The following is a 13306-nucleotide window of genomic DNA, read 5'->3' on the forward strand; positions in this document are numbered from 1 at the left end:
AAATGTGGAGCCCTCTCCCCTTCCACGCCCTGTGGTGGCGGTGCAGACGAACCAAGACACACAAAGTGAATGGCAAGATGGGAGCCGTGGGAACATGGTGCCTTGGCTCTGGTTCGCTCCTACTGGGTATTGAGTAACTTTGCGTGACAGGAGCAGCGAGGCTGGGAAGACAGATGAGGCCCGGGGGGAATGGTCAGGGCATGTAGATTTCAGAGACAGGGGAGGCCACGGATGATTCTTTGGAGCATCGCAGCTGCTGCTCTGGGGAGCAAACAGGCCATTTCAAAATGGGGAGAACCACGCGTCTGGCGGCTTAGGGTTGCCGTTGTCAGCAGTTACTAGAAAATGTTTTGAAGAAAATATGCTCATGCAAACACACCCATGCACACTCGTTCATTCCTAAATACAGACTGAACTTTTCCCTGCAGAGGCAAAATGCCTGCAGAAGGGTTTCTGCACTTTATTGACTGGGAGAGTAACATGTTAGGAGTCCCTTCCTGTAAGAGCTGAGGGTTCGCCTTGGAATGCGGAGCAGGTGGTCAGGCTAGACCCGTGCTACCTTTTCCTTTTCTGAATGTTTGGCATCATAAAGCTTTATTTACAGGCAATCATGTGGCTTCAAGACAATGTCCCTTGGGCCATTTCTTTACTCTGGTAATTCACAAGGTGGCTCGTGCTACCCTGGGAAATGATGTGAGAAGGACCACTGGTGGCTGAAGAATGGCTGAGGTCAGGAGCCAAGACAAACTTGGAAGAATGGCCACTGTGGCAGGTACCAAATGAAAATAAATGAAAGGAAACGAGCCCCAGAATCAACCTCATATGTCCTGCACGGTGCCTCAGAGGCCATGGAAGAGTGGCTCTGGCTTCCCCGAAAAGAAACTTGGGACCAAGCAAGAGCTGCCCATGTCAGAGGCCGCAAGGTGCTCTTCCCAATCACAAAACAAGAGAATGTGAGGTCATTGTCAGAAGTCTGAGCCTGAGGCCAGAGTAGACCCCTACCTCTCTGATACTGAGCTTGAGAGCGAAGCATGATCCAATACCTAGGGAACCCCCCTCGGCTACACCTTGTTACCTCCTGCCACTGAAGCTGTTCCCAAGTACCACAGGCCCCTTTGGGAAATTAATGGTTGAAGAACCTAGCTCAATGGTTAAGAATCTTCTAGGGGCCAAAGGTGAGGAAATAGGGGAAGGTATAAATTAAAGAGACAAAAAGGTTTTTCTGTTTTGTCTTTTGGTTTTAGTGTCTGAAGCAGTGCTGGGACCAAGTTTAAACTGTGGAGCCATTACGCATAGGGGACGGAGAACACTGCCAATCTGAAAGCTTATCAGCCAGTACTGAATATAGCTCTGAATCAGTCTCCTGGTGCTTCTCTTCCATGTACATTGTTATAGGATCTATTTGGAAGAGAGAGCCTATGTGGGCGTCATACCAACCAGGGAGCAAATGACCAATCAAGTGGCAGAGAGGCTGAATCACAGCAAACTGTCGTTTTGTAGGTTAAAGGTTGTTAAAAAACCATTGAAAATGGCTGCCATTTCGACCATTTTTTGGGCAGGGGGCGGGGCCTGTAAATTGGCCATTTCAGAAGGTTCTAATATTTTCTAGGATTCTGTGCCTGCGTTGTGCTGGGCACTGTGGAGGTACCAGACATTTCAGAACCACCCTCATCTGTGAGAGTCAGCAAACTTTGTTCCACAGGCCAAATCCAGCCCAATGCATGTTTCTGTAGTTTCACTGGAACACAGCCACTCCCATTTGCTTACTTATTGTCTGGGACTGCTTTCCAGCTACCGGAGTTGTGTGATGAACAGACTGTACCATCCACAAAGCTTAACTATTCATTGTCTATCCCTTTACCCCCATAAAAAGTTTGCTGACCCCTGTATTACATGGTATGAGAGACAATGATCACTAGTAAACATTACCATTTTTCATCACTCTTTAGTGCCTCTCTCTTTCTGCTTTATCTTTCATCATTATTCTTTTTCCTCCTCTACTTGGCTGAATTTTCAGCCTCCCCTTTCCTTGAACTTCTTCACTGTTCTTCCTTGTTGCCAGTCTGCTCTTCCATGTCCACACTCCTTCCTGATCTCCTCTGTTCATTTCTTCTTCCTCTCTTTCCCTGCTTCTGCTTCATCATTGTCCGTCTCTGCCACCTCTTATGTCTGCTCCCACTTCTTTCCCTCCATCTTTTCATCAGTGCCTTCTCTTTGGAACAAGTTGAATTAGGAGGGCTGGGCTGACTCCCCATCTCCCCATTCGGAGCAGCTTTCTGTAGCTCTGACACAGCCTTGTGTTGGTTTCCCTCTTCAGATCTGCTGGGTCCATGGGGCAGGGCTGATATTTAGCTGGTGAGGAAAGGTAGTCTGGAAGAATCAGTGATTCTTGATTCTTCAAGAATCAAGGTTGGTTGATTGAGGTTGGTTGGCTGTCTGCCCCGATTGGTCAGTGTCAGATATTTTGAAAATCATTCCTTCTGTGAGATCATCTGCCTCAGCCAGCCAGCCAGCTCACAATTTGGAAATGCTGTGCAGATACCTTTCTCTTAGGAACTGTGTTAGCCCCCGGCTGTGGGCTCTGCCTCTGGAGTTTTATTGAGACTCTTATTGTTTTTAATAGCATTGTGAGGCAGTGTCTAGCATCCAGAAATTAAGTCCATTCAAAATTAGGATGGGTGTGTGTGTTGGGTGATGCCATTCCTTCCACAAAGTAGTATGTGTTTTGAATCTGAGACACTTGTGGTCAAATGCTTCTCAGAAGCATGTACCGCCAGTTGCTAAAGACTTTCTTTTGCAATAGTGGAGGGAGAAAGAACAAGGAGTCATTTTTAAGTAGTTTTCAAAGATATACCAAACCTTGTCACACCACTCATCACTGATGCCGGAGTGACAAGCTGCCTCATATTATAGAGTCACCAACCACCAAGCCAGCCCACAACTGAATTGAAGGGAAGAGGGCACAGAACATGGGGGCCTCAGACTTCACCTGGCTGTAGAGAATCCTGCCTAAAATACATTTCGGGGGCAAACACTTGTTTGCATTTGTCTAGAATTTGAATCTATTTACTCTAGTCACTTTTCTTACCCTTTCAAAAGTTTTTGTTAAACACTTGCTCTCTTTTCTCAACACTATGGTGAGTATAGCAATTCTGATTTCTGTGTAATACATTTTGAAACATTTGGGCAAACCACTTAATCGTTGTATCTAACAAAAAAGTCATAAACGGAAACAAAGAGAAAGGGATTCAGCCAAACAATATGTTTTGGATATTTGGGTTGATCCTGCAGCTTCTATTTATTTTTTGCCCATGAGCCCTCATTTCAATCTGGGGATCCCTTTCTGTCTACAGAACCTGATTCTGGGGGTGGAGCATGTGAACCCCAATCAGCATATTTGACAACTTGGTCATTGTGATTGGTTCTGGGTGGACATGTGACTAAGCAGATCCAGTTAGGGTGAATTTCAAGATTCTTGCTTGGAATTCTGCTCAGTATCAGGGTCTATCAATTCTTCTGCTTCTTTTTAAAAAATTTTTAATGTTTATTTTTGAGAGAGAGAGAGAGACAGAGCATGAGCAGAGAAGGGGCAGAGAGAGATGGAGACACAGAATCCGAAGCAGGCTCCAGGATCTGAGCTGTCTGTACAGAGTCCCACACGGCGCTTGAACTCACGAACTATGAGATCATGCCCTGAGCCGAAGTCGGATGCTTAACTGACTGAGCCACCCAGGCACCCCTATCAGTTCTTCTTTTGAAAGGCCCCTTCTTTTCTTCCCTTCCTTCCTTCCTGTTCTTCCCAACATTATGCACTTTGAGGCCTTGATCTGTTCCCTATGTCTCCCTACATTGTCTACTCCCTTGAATTCATCTTCCTCACTCTTGCTGGACTCCTATACTCAAAGAAACTTTTAAAACTTTACTGGATTCCTCACTAATGGAAAAATAAAGTGTACATTGCTCGCTCAGCATGGTGTTCCGTGCGGCCCACTCATTGCAGCCATTCTAGCTCTTTAACCTGGGTTTCCTACAGTTTCAACAGAAACACAGGAATAGAATGACTGTCTTTTTGAGGGTGAAAACTTTATCACGAACTGTGTTTCATAGCCCTTTCCAGGGACTTTCTCAGGAAACACTGACATCTGAGACTAAGTCTGCAGCTTGAACCACATTGTGGGCACTATACTGGGGAACACCAGCGCTAGCAGCGTCAGAGCTAACAACCCTGGGCTCTGGGAGCACCACTTCCTTTATAAACTCCTCGGAACAGTGTGTCCTAGCAAAATGTGTATCCCTTCCAGATGTTAAATAAACTTATTAAAGCAGTATGTATCTTGCCTGCGGTCAACTCTGAAATGGTGGCCATTTTAAACATTTGTGACTTTAACATAACTGAAAGAGACATTGGATAATGTCTAATTGTTCTACGTTTTAGGACAGATATCAGTGTATCGAGTATATACTTTGTTGGGACACTCTGTAATAGGAAGCCATGACAGAAGTGTCTGCTGACTTATCGTAACCTGGGAATTAGTGCTGTGTTGAGAGAAGTCTGTGCTTTTTTAATAACAGAAACCTTGGCCCGCGATGGTCTGTGTGCTCTGAGAGAATGTGTTGAGCCCCAGCCTTGTTTTTCTCTTGCTTTCTGCGACAGGGTGCTCCTTTGCCAAGCTTTTATGCAATTTGAGTCAAAACATTCTGCATCTGAGCTCATCACTTGTGAAAAAGGATTTCAGCAACAGCTTAACATGTAAAAAGTACTGGGGGCTTTTTCAGTCAGGGTTTCAATTCAAATTTCTTGAAGCTTGGAAAACTGCGTGCAGTTCGTTCAGTGTCTTGGCATTCCCTCCTCTGGACCAAAGTGAGGCAGTTGGCTTCCTGCTGTTGACTAAACAAATGAATAAAGTTTCATTTGAGGGAGGTATGCAGACAGTGTATCCATGGCTTTAAGTATTGTTCATTTCACTGGCTGACCTGGGGGTGTTTTTCCGTATACAATGGCCCATTGTGCTGATTCTGTGCTCAAAATAAGAATTCACATTTGTGAAAACCATCTCATCTGGCCAATGTGGATTTCAGCTAGAAATCACTCTAACTTCTAAAAGGAGAAGTAGATCTAGTTTTTTATCTATTCTTTACTTTCCTGGAGGGAAGGAGGTCTAGAAGTGAATTGGGCTTCTTTTAGGACTCAGGGTCAGGAGAACCAGGTAAGAATATATGAAGAAGACAAGAATGGCAGGGGAAGGGGGGTGAATGGGTGAAAGTCAAACCTAATCTTCACTGCTTTGTCAAGTCCTATAGGATGCTCCCTTATTCTTCTCTCTAAGGATTTCTGAGCCCGGGACCTAATGCCCTCCCCTGTCAGAAGGTCATCATATAGTCATGTATTTATGCTCTAATAACTGAATTTGAGGCTTTAAAGCTGCCCTAACCTGAATCCCTGACTTACTGATGGTGAGATTGTGTGACCCATACTCCCAAGAATGGTGAAGAGGGTGGATAAAAACCAGAGGAGGTGATTAATTGACCAAGGATTTCTGAACCATATTGAGTTCAATCATAGATAATACAGAGAGGAAAATTTCTTCCTTGGAATCATGCATGTTTATCAGTTTTATATAGATATTGATTGTTTGCCATATATAGAATTTTATGCTTTTATGGAACTTTTCTTAAAAATGTCTCTGGTCAAAGTTACTGAGTTGAATTCGGGGTAGAGTGGTTAGTCCATCAGAAGGTAGACATGAGCTCAGTGGAAAGTAGATTCACAGATGAAGAGGCTCTGAACATGTGGGGCTCCTGGAATATTGTATATGTTTTTCTTTTTCTCGTTGCTTCCTTTTTCAGGTGTCAAGTTTTCAAAAGACCAAAGGGGGAAAAAAAAACCATCTTCTTTTGAGGACTCTGAAGAAATGCTTACCATCAAGGGGGGAGAGGCGAGAAGTGTATCTCTCCTATGTAACCTGGGGTTCTCTTAAAACACCCAAGGTGCAGGGCTTTTTTGGGAGCCCAACATAGCAACATGGTGCCTTTCCAGATGCATGTGGGTGGGTAGAGTTTCTCCCCAGGTCGTGGGCTACAGCCTGAAAGGGACTTTAAATTTTCTGCTGGTTATACCCAGCTTGGTATGGAACTGGAAGTGAATTAAAATCCATGTTCTAAGAGAAGAGACTTCCCCCATTGAGCTGGGCTTCCCAACTTCTTGGATCTCTTTCCTCTTCCGAATCAATTTGCAATCCTCCCCGACCTCAGAGACACTTGTCTTCTTATCTTTCATCCAGCCCTAAGTCATCTCGCTGGACAGAATTTTGCTTTTTTAGGAAGTGGGGTGGGGAGGGTCCTTTCCAGATTAAACAAAGAGAAAGAAACAGTCAGTATTAGATGGACATACTTCTTCCTGCCTTGTGATATAGTTTTGGAAATCATGATAGAACCTCGCTTGGAATGACTACCGGGCAGACCAGGCTAGAGAATGATCTGAAATATTGACAACTGTGAAAAGGATGCATGGCTGCAACTAACATGTATATGTAATGACACGAACTATTGGCTAAGAAAGTGTCCTTAGCACTCCCAAAGTAAGGACCTGCTGATTTGCTTTAATTGAGAATTGAGAAATGCCGTTTGTATTTAGCGGGTTTCTCACTGGCTGGCAACTGTGTATGAAATACGTGAAAACATCTTGTGCTTCTGAGTAGCTTGGACTTCCTCTTATTTACCTTTTTGCTGACATAAAATCCTTTGCTGGTGCAAACTTTAGACCACTTTGTATCCTGCATCGTGGACGACAGCACGAATCAGACTTTAGTGTGGGTTCTGTGTTGGAAACTTGATAAGACTCCGCTAAGGAACGTTCAAGAAGGGAGAGCAAGGGAGTCTCACGCCATTCAACAAATGTTTGTTGAGTCTTTCTCTTTCCCGCCCAAACAGTTCTTGATGTGGTAAACTGGGGTAACATGAGTAGAGTAGAGCGACTGAACACAAAAATAAACAGCACCCACACATTCTAGGAACCACATTCTGGCCACAGACACCTCTTTACTCCTCACATCTATCAGCCAAAAGACCAACAACAGAGGCCAAACACAGATTTGAATTTCACTTCCTCTCCCTTCTTCTACACAAACTCTGGGGATTAGGGACCAGACAGTAGGAGGTGGAAAGAAGAGAAACAAAATCTGAATAACCGCAAAAGCAAATGGCTTTGGGGTAAATTCTAAAGCTGACCACAGGAAAAGGAAATCACTGAATTTTTGGTTTTATCTCTGTGTGTATGTGAACTTTTATTTGAGTCCCACTGCTTAAAATACCATCTAGTCTCTCTTTGCGTGTATCTCTCTGCTCCTAGTTTCCACCACATCTTTAATGGACCCCGTGTTCATCTCTGAACATTATTTTCACTTGAAGTTCATGCTTTTCCCCCAACTTCGCTAAAATAGTGACCATTTATGAATTTCTTTATGTTCTGTACTCTGGCTTCAAGTGTGTTGCCAGCTTTTGAGAACTCAGTCATAACTTGCAGCTTCTGAATTCCATTTTTTTCTTACTTCTCCAGTTGCTTTTTCTCATAATTCAATATTTGGTCTGTTGCTCTGACCCATTCTTTTTCTCTGTGCACACAAGAGGCTTTATTTATTTTTGATTATCCCTCTCTGAAAAGTCCTCTGACCCAAAGGCTACACTGCATTTATATGAAACCAATGAAGTTATGAGGGCAGAGGGCAAAGCGCTGTTCAACATGGTGGCATTTCGGGGTGAGGACAAGACATCCTGGCTCATCCACAGCACGTCAGTATCCAACTCAAATCCAGAGTCTGTCTGATGTAAACAGTTTTCAGCATAAAGGGCTTGAGGATAGGGAATGTTAGGGAGGTAAGACCTTCCCACCAGGGTCTCTCTACCTCACCCTTGCTCCCCTCTCCCATCTCTCAGGGGCTTCGAGGGTTCAGATGGACTCAGCTGTTGTCTCTGTTTTGAGAATGCAACAGGGGCAGCAGGACCCCTTGTTACCCTTGGTATCAGAATCAAGGATATTGCCCCAAAGGATTCCTGCTTTCCTAGGAGCTACTTTCTCCAGAGGAGGAACTACCTCCATCACCACCATAGTGGTGGTGCCAACGGGTGACTTGGTCGGGTACAAGGGCTCCCATGTCACAGCTTTTCTTAAAACCACCGGCAGCACACGGCAAAGCCTGTGGCCCAAACTATCATATGAACAAGTGCATAAAACAGTTGAGAAAGCATGTGATTAAAATTATATATTATATAAAACATTTGAGAAATAATTGGCAAAGCCTGTGTTGAAAATGCATCCCATTGTAATTTGGAGAAGGAAGACACTAAGAATGTACTTTGCCACTGGGAAAATGGATAGTTTAAAGGGTCAAATCCATTTAAGAAACTCTCTAGTTGGATTGGTAGTTGCTGGTGTCGGCTGGTTAGGGCAGCTAGCAAGCACGTCCACCACGTAAGCGCAGCTCCAACTCATTCTCTCAGCAGCTGGCCCAGTCTCCGTCATCTCCCAGCCCCTCCTAGAACAATTCTAGAGCTTCCACTGGCTGCGGGTGAGAAGCACAGGTAGAGGATCAGGACTGCGGGAAAAGGTAGGGCAGAAAAAGACTCTGTGATGGGTGGAGTTTGAAACCTCAAGAGTCCACTTTCTCCTCACATTGCTGCTGTGGACTGACATTTACTTGCTATTTTGCATGTGCCAGGAACTTCATCTACTTTTTCTGTAGCCCTTCCGACAACCTCGAATGGGAGATTTTTTTCTCTCCATTTTCTTGAACGAACCCCATTGGTTTGATGAGTTAGAATACATTTAATGCGGCACAGCTAGGAAAAGGCAAAGATCCCACGAAGATGTCTGACCCCAAATCTCACCCCCCCCCCCTCCCTGCACCCATGTCGCTGTGAGGGTCGTAGACTGACCTGCAGTATATAGAAACCCCTGCAGTCGTGAAATGGCTTATGGCAGATTTTAACCTGATTTTATGTACAATTCCATTTGATTATTCAGAGATAAACAAATTTCCCTTTGCAGGCACAAAAGGCCATCTGTACAGCCTAAAACAACATTGTAAGCTCCTATCCAATTTCCTGTCTGCATATCTTTTTAGAGTAATTACGGCTCTTCTCTCTGGGTTTTCCATTGATATCCATGTTTTGTTGATTTTTCTCCAGATGCATTGGGGGCACGTGTCCAAATTAAATACCATTTATTTCCTGCCTCTTATTTTTAAGTTTTCTCTGTCCTTTACTCTCTGTGGGGTTTGTGTTATATTCCCATTAGTATCTTACAGATCCGGGCTGCAGGCTATTAATTACACATCCATGTCATGAGACTATGAACTCAAGGCATTCACTTCTACCTGTTAACTTAATCTTGAACTCCTCAATATTAGACCTTGATCATAGGCAATGCTTGGCATCAACCTCTAAAGAACACATCTGACTTTCAGCTTAAACACTCAATTCGCCCTCCTCATCTTCACTTGCCCCCCAAGCCATGAGGCAGGGTATAATTGTCTACAGCTCATAAATAAAAGTCAAGGCCAGCAAGATTACAAGGATTGCCCACACTTATGCAACAATAGAACCGTGAACAGGACTAAAAGCTTTTATTGTCATGACTATAAAAGATTAAAACCATTCATGCTTCACATGCATTTTATTTTAAAAAAAAGGAATTGACAAGTATTTATTAAATTTTTCTATTTGTTGGCATGAAAAACAACTTCCAGGTTTTTATTTCAAGTGAGCTATGCTCACCTTGGAGTGGCTTTGGGGGAAATGCTGAGGTCGGTGGAGCATGTTTTCAGCCTTGGGGGGCTTCCACTTCTGGTTCCTTATCTCTGGTTTGGTTCTCACCACCTCATTCCTCCGGAGTGCTGAGAGCCTCCTTATCCTTTCACTGCCAACTCCACCTTCCTGATCTCCACTTTGAAGCTCTGGCCTGTTGGTGCTTCTCAAATCACAACCTGATGAGGTCCTCTGCCCTTCGAGTCAAAGGTCCAGCTCTTGATGGATTCTCATTCTAGGACATCTAAGCTCAAAAGTCCTTTAACGGAGAGCTTTTAATTCCTAAGTCCTTAAGAGATGCACATGTGCTTCAGAGAGGTGATACTGTGATTTAGAGCCACATGGGAAGGTAAGGGACTGATGTCACAGCTGCTCATGTGCTGGCCTTAACGAACATGAGAAGGGAGGGTGAGGGCATGAGAATCCCGACCTGGCTGTTGCAGAAGGGAAGCCCCAAGAGAGTGGGTGAGGCACGTGGGAAGCATCCTGGGAACATACGTTTCAGAACCTGTTGCAATGAGTGTGTGTCAAAATGTTGCTGACTTCACAAGGGCACTTACTCCTCTATGGGCCATTGCTTCTCACACTGATTGCTTCTCTCAATAATTCTTGGTTTGGGGCACCTGGGTGGCTCAGTCAGTGGAGCGTCTGACTCTTGACTTCGGCCCTGGTCATGATCTCATGGTTGTGAGATGGAGCTCTGCGACCGGCTCTGTGCAGGGTGTGGAGCCTGCTTGGAATTCCCTCTCTCCCTCTCCCTCTGCCCTTCTCCCCCTACTTTTTCCCACCCTCTCAAAAAAAGAATTCTTGGTTTTGCGTCCCCCCCCATCCACTTAATTATTAATTGCCGGAGAGGGTATGGAGAAATAGAAAGTGGATATTAGTGTATCCCTTTGAAAAAAAAATTTGTACTTTTGGCCAAGAGTCCTAAAAATGTTTATGTCCTTTGAATCAGTAATGCCTTTTCTGGAATATAGACTCAGGAAAAGAATCCTGCATGTAACCTGCAAGCCTGAGCCATGGTGTGAAGGTGCAAATACCCATTTTCTAGTTTGGGCCTTGAACTTCCAATGCTCTATTATCAGGAAGTCGATTGTTGACTTTTTGAGGCTTCCCATTGCCCGCTTTATTGGTCAAGAATGCCAGGTGCTTCATTCAATCCAAAGAGGGCCAGAAAAGAAGAGAATCGGATGAGTCCATAGCTGAGCCTCCAGTTTCAGTTACTGTGGCTTCTGTCATTACCACTTGCTCTACTATTGAAAGTGGTCCAGGGCATCCATGTCCAGGGTCAGACTGAAGTCCCTGTTAGCCTCAGCACTTGTCACAGGAGCTCTCTTTGAAACATAATCCCATGCCCCAAGGCGGAGCTTATTCATAGTCTCCACATTTTGGACCCCAAGTTTCCAGCTCAAATGGTGGTGTTGTCATTGTTTTCATTCATCCTTCCCAGAACAACAGCATCCTTCCAGAATAGGGTGGCTAGGTCTAGAGGTGCTTTAGTCTCAGCTACATGAGGAACTCAAGCATCCACCATGTTACAGCTGGACCACTAGCCCAAACCTCCCTTCCCACATGGCCTTTGCCTCAGTAGTCTCCTTACCTTTCTTGGCCAAAGGACATTGGGAGGTCACACTGGTTCCCCCACCCCGCCCCTGCCCCTGCCCTTGATATCTCTAATTTTGAATTGTGAGGAATAGGTTTTAGGTTTCCTTCTCTGCTAAGGCAACCACTCAGATTTTTTTTTTTATTCTTTGTATTTTATTTTTTTATTATCATTTTTTTACAAATAGTTTATTGTCAAATTGGTTTCCACATAACACCCAGTGCTCATCCCCACAAGTGCCCTCCTCCATGCCCATCTCCCCCCTCTCCCCCACACCCATCAGTCCTGAGTTTGTTCTCAGCATTCAAGAGTCTCTCATGGTTTGCCTCTCTCCCTCTCCCCCACTATTTCCCCCCTTCTTCTCCCCCATGGTCCTCCGTTAATTTCCTCCTAATCCTCCTATACGTGCAAACATATGGTATTTGTCCTTCTCTGCCTGACTTATTTCGCTCAGCTTAACACCCTCAAGGGCCATCCATGTTGCTACACATGGCCAGATTTCATTCTTTCTCATTGCCATATAGTATTCCATCGTATTGATAAACCACATCCTCTTGATCCATTTGTCCATTGATGGACACTTAGGCTCTTTCTATGTTTTGGCTATTGTTGAGAGTGCTGCTATGAACATTGGGGTACATGTGCTCCTATGCATCAGCACTCCTATATCCTTGGGGTAAATTCCTAGCAGCATTCCTATATCCTTTGGGTAAATTCCTATTGCTGGGTCATAGGGGAGTTCTATTGCTAATTTTTTGAGGAACCTCCACACTGTTTTCTAGAGGGGCTGTACCAGTTTGCATTCCCACCAACAGTGTAGGAGGGTGCCCGTTTCTCCACATCCTCGCCAGCATCTAGAGTTCTCTGATTTGCTCATTTTAGCCACTCTGACTGGTGTGAGGAACCACTCAGAGATCTTCTATTGAACTAAAATATCGACTTCTCTATTTTAAAAACAAAAACACAACACCTATGTGTGCATGCAGATATTTGCTGCACAATTGTTCATGAAAGTGAAATATGAGAAGAATTGAAGATGTGACATCAGAGGCCTGTGAAGGAAATCAGGATGGGTCCGCTCAGTGAGATGTCACAAGCTATTAACATGGTGTTTATGAAGAATATGAGAAAACATGGGTGTTTCCCTCAATCTTCCCAACTTTCTTTTAATTGGTCAAATTAAAAGCAATATAAGACTCTTATAATTAACTGTTGATACGAAGCTGTTGCCAACAGAGCTTGCTGGTGATTCACTTGAGAAAGTGAGGGTCAGAGAACTTAAAGATAATTTTTAAATGCTTGCCTTAAACAAGATGGTGCATATTCCTGCTGTTTGTTGAGAGTGGGAGGCAAAGCTGGGGATGGGGAAACCAAGAGCTTCATTTGTCTACACCAAATTTGAGATGCCTCTTAGACAATGCCTTGGGGATGCAGAGCAGACAGTAGGATGTAGGGGTTTGAGCTCAGGGGAGGGGTTGTTGGTATCAAGATGAGGTATTTTAAATTTGAACATCATCAGTATGTAGATGGTATTTCAGAACATGAGATAAGGGGTGCCTGGGTGGCTCAGTAGGTTAAGCGTTGGACTCTGGATTTTGGCTCAGGTCACGTTCTCATGGTTTGTGAGACTGAGCACCATGTCCAGCTCCAAGCTGACAGTGCAGAGCCTGCTTGGAGTTCTCTTTCTCTTCCTCTTTAACTGCCTCTCTCCCCCTCTCAAAATGAATAAATAAACAGAAACCAAAAAAATCCCCATGAGATTGAGTGAGCTCACATAGGAAAAGGGTATATTGATGGACAGGATAAGAAGATCTAGAAAAAGTCTCCTGTCATTCCAACATGTAGAGACCAGATAGAGAAAGGGAGATTGGCAAAAAGTCAGAGGTGATGCAGCAGGTTAGA

Source organism: Crocuta crocuta, unplaced genomic scaffold (genome assembly GCF_008692635.1).
Source record: "Crocuta crocuta isolate KB4526 unplaced genomic scaffold, BGI_CrCroc_1.0 scaffold164, whole genome shotgun sequence".
Taxonomy (NCBI): Eukaryota; Metazoa; Chordata; class Mammalia; order Carnivora; family Hyaenidae; genus Crocuta; species Crocuta crocuta.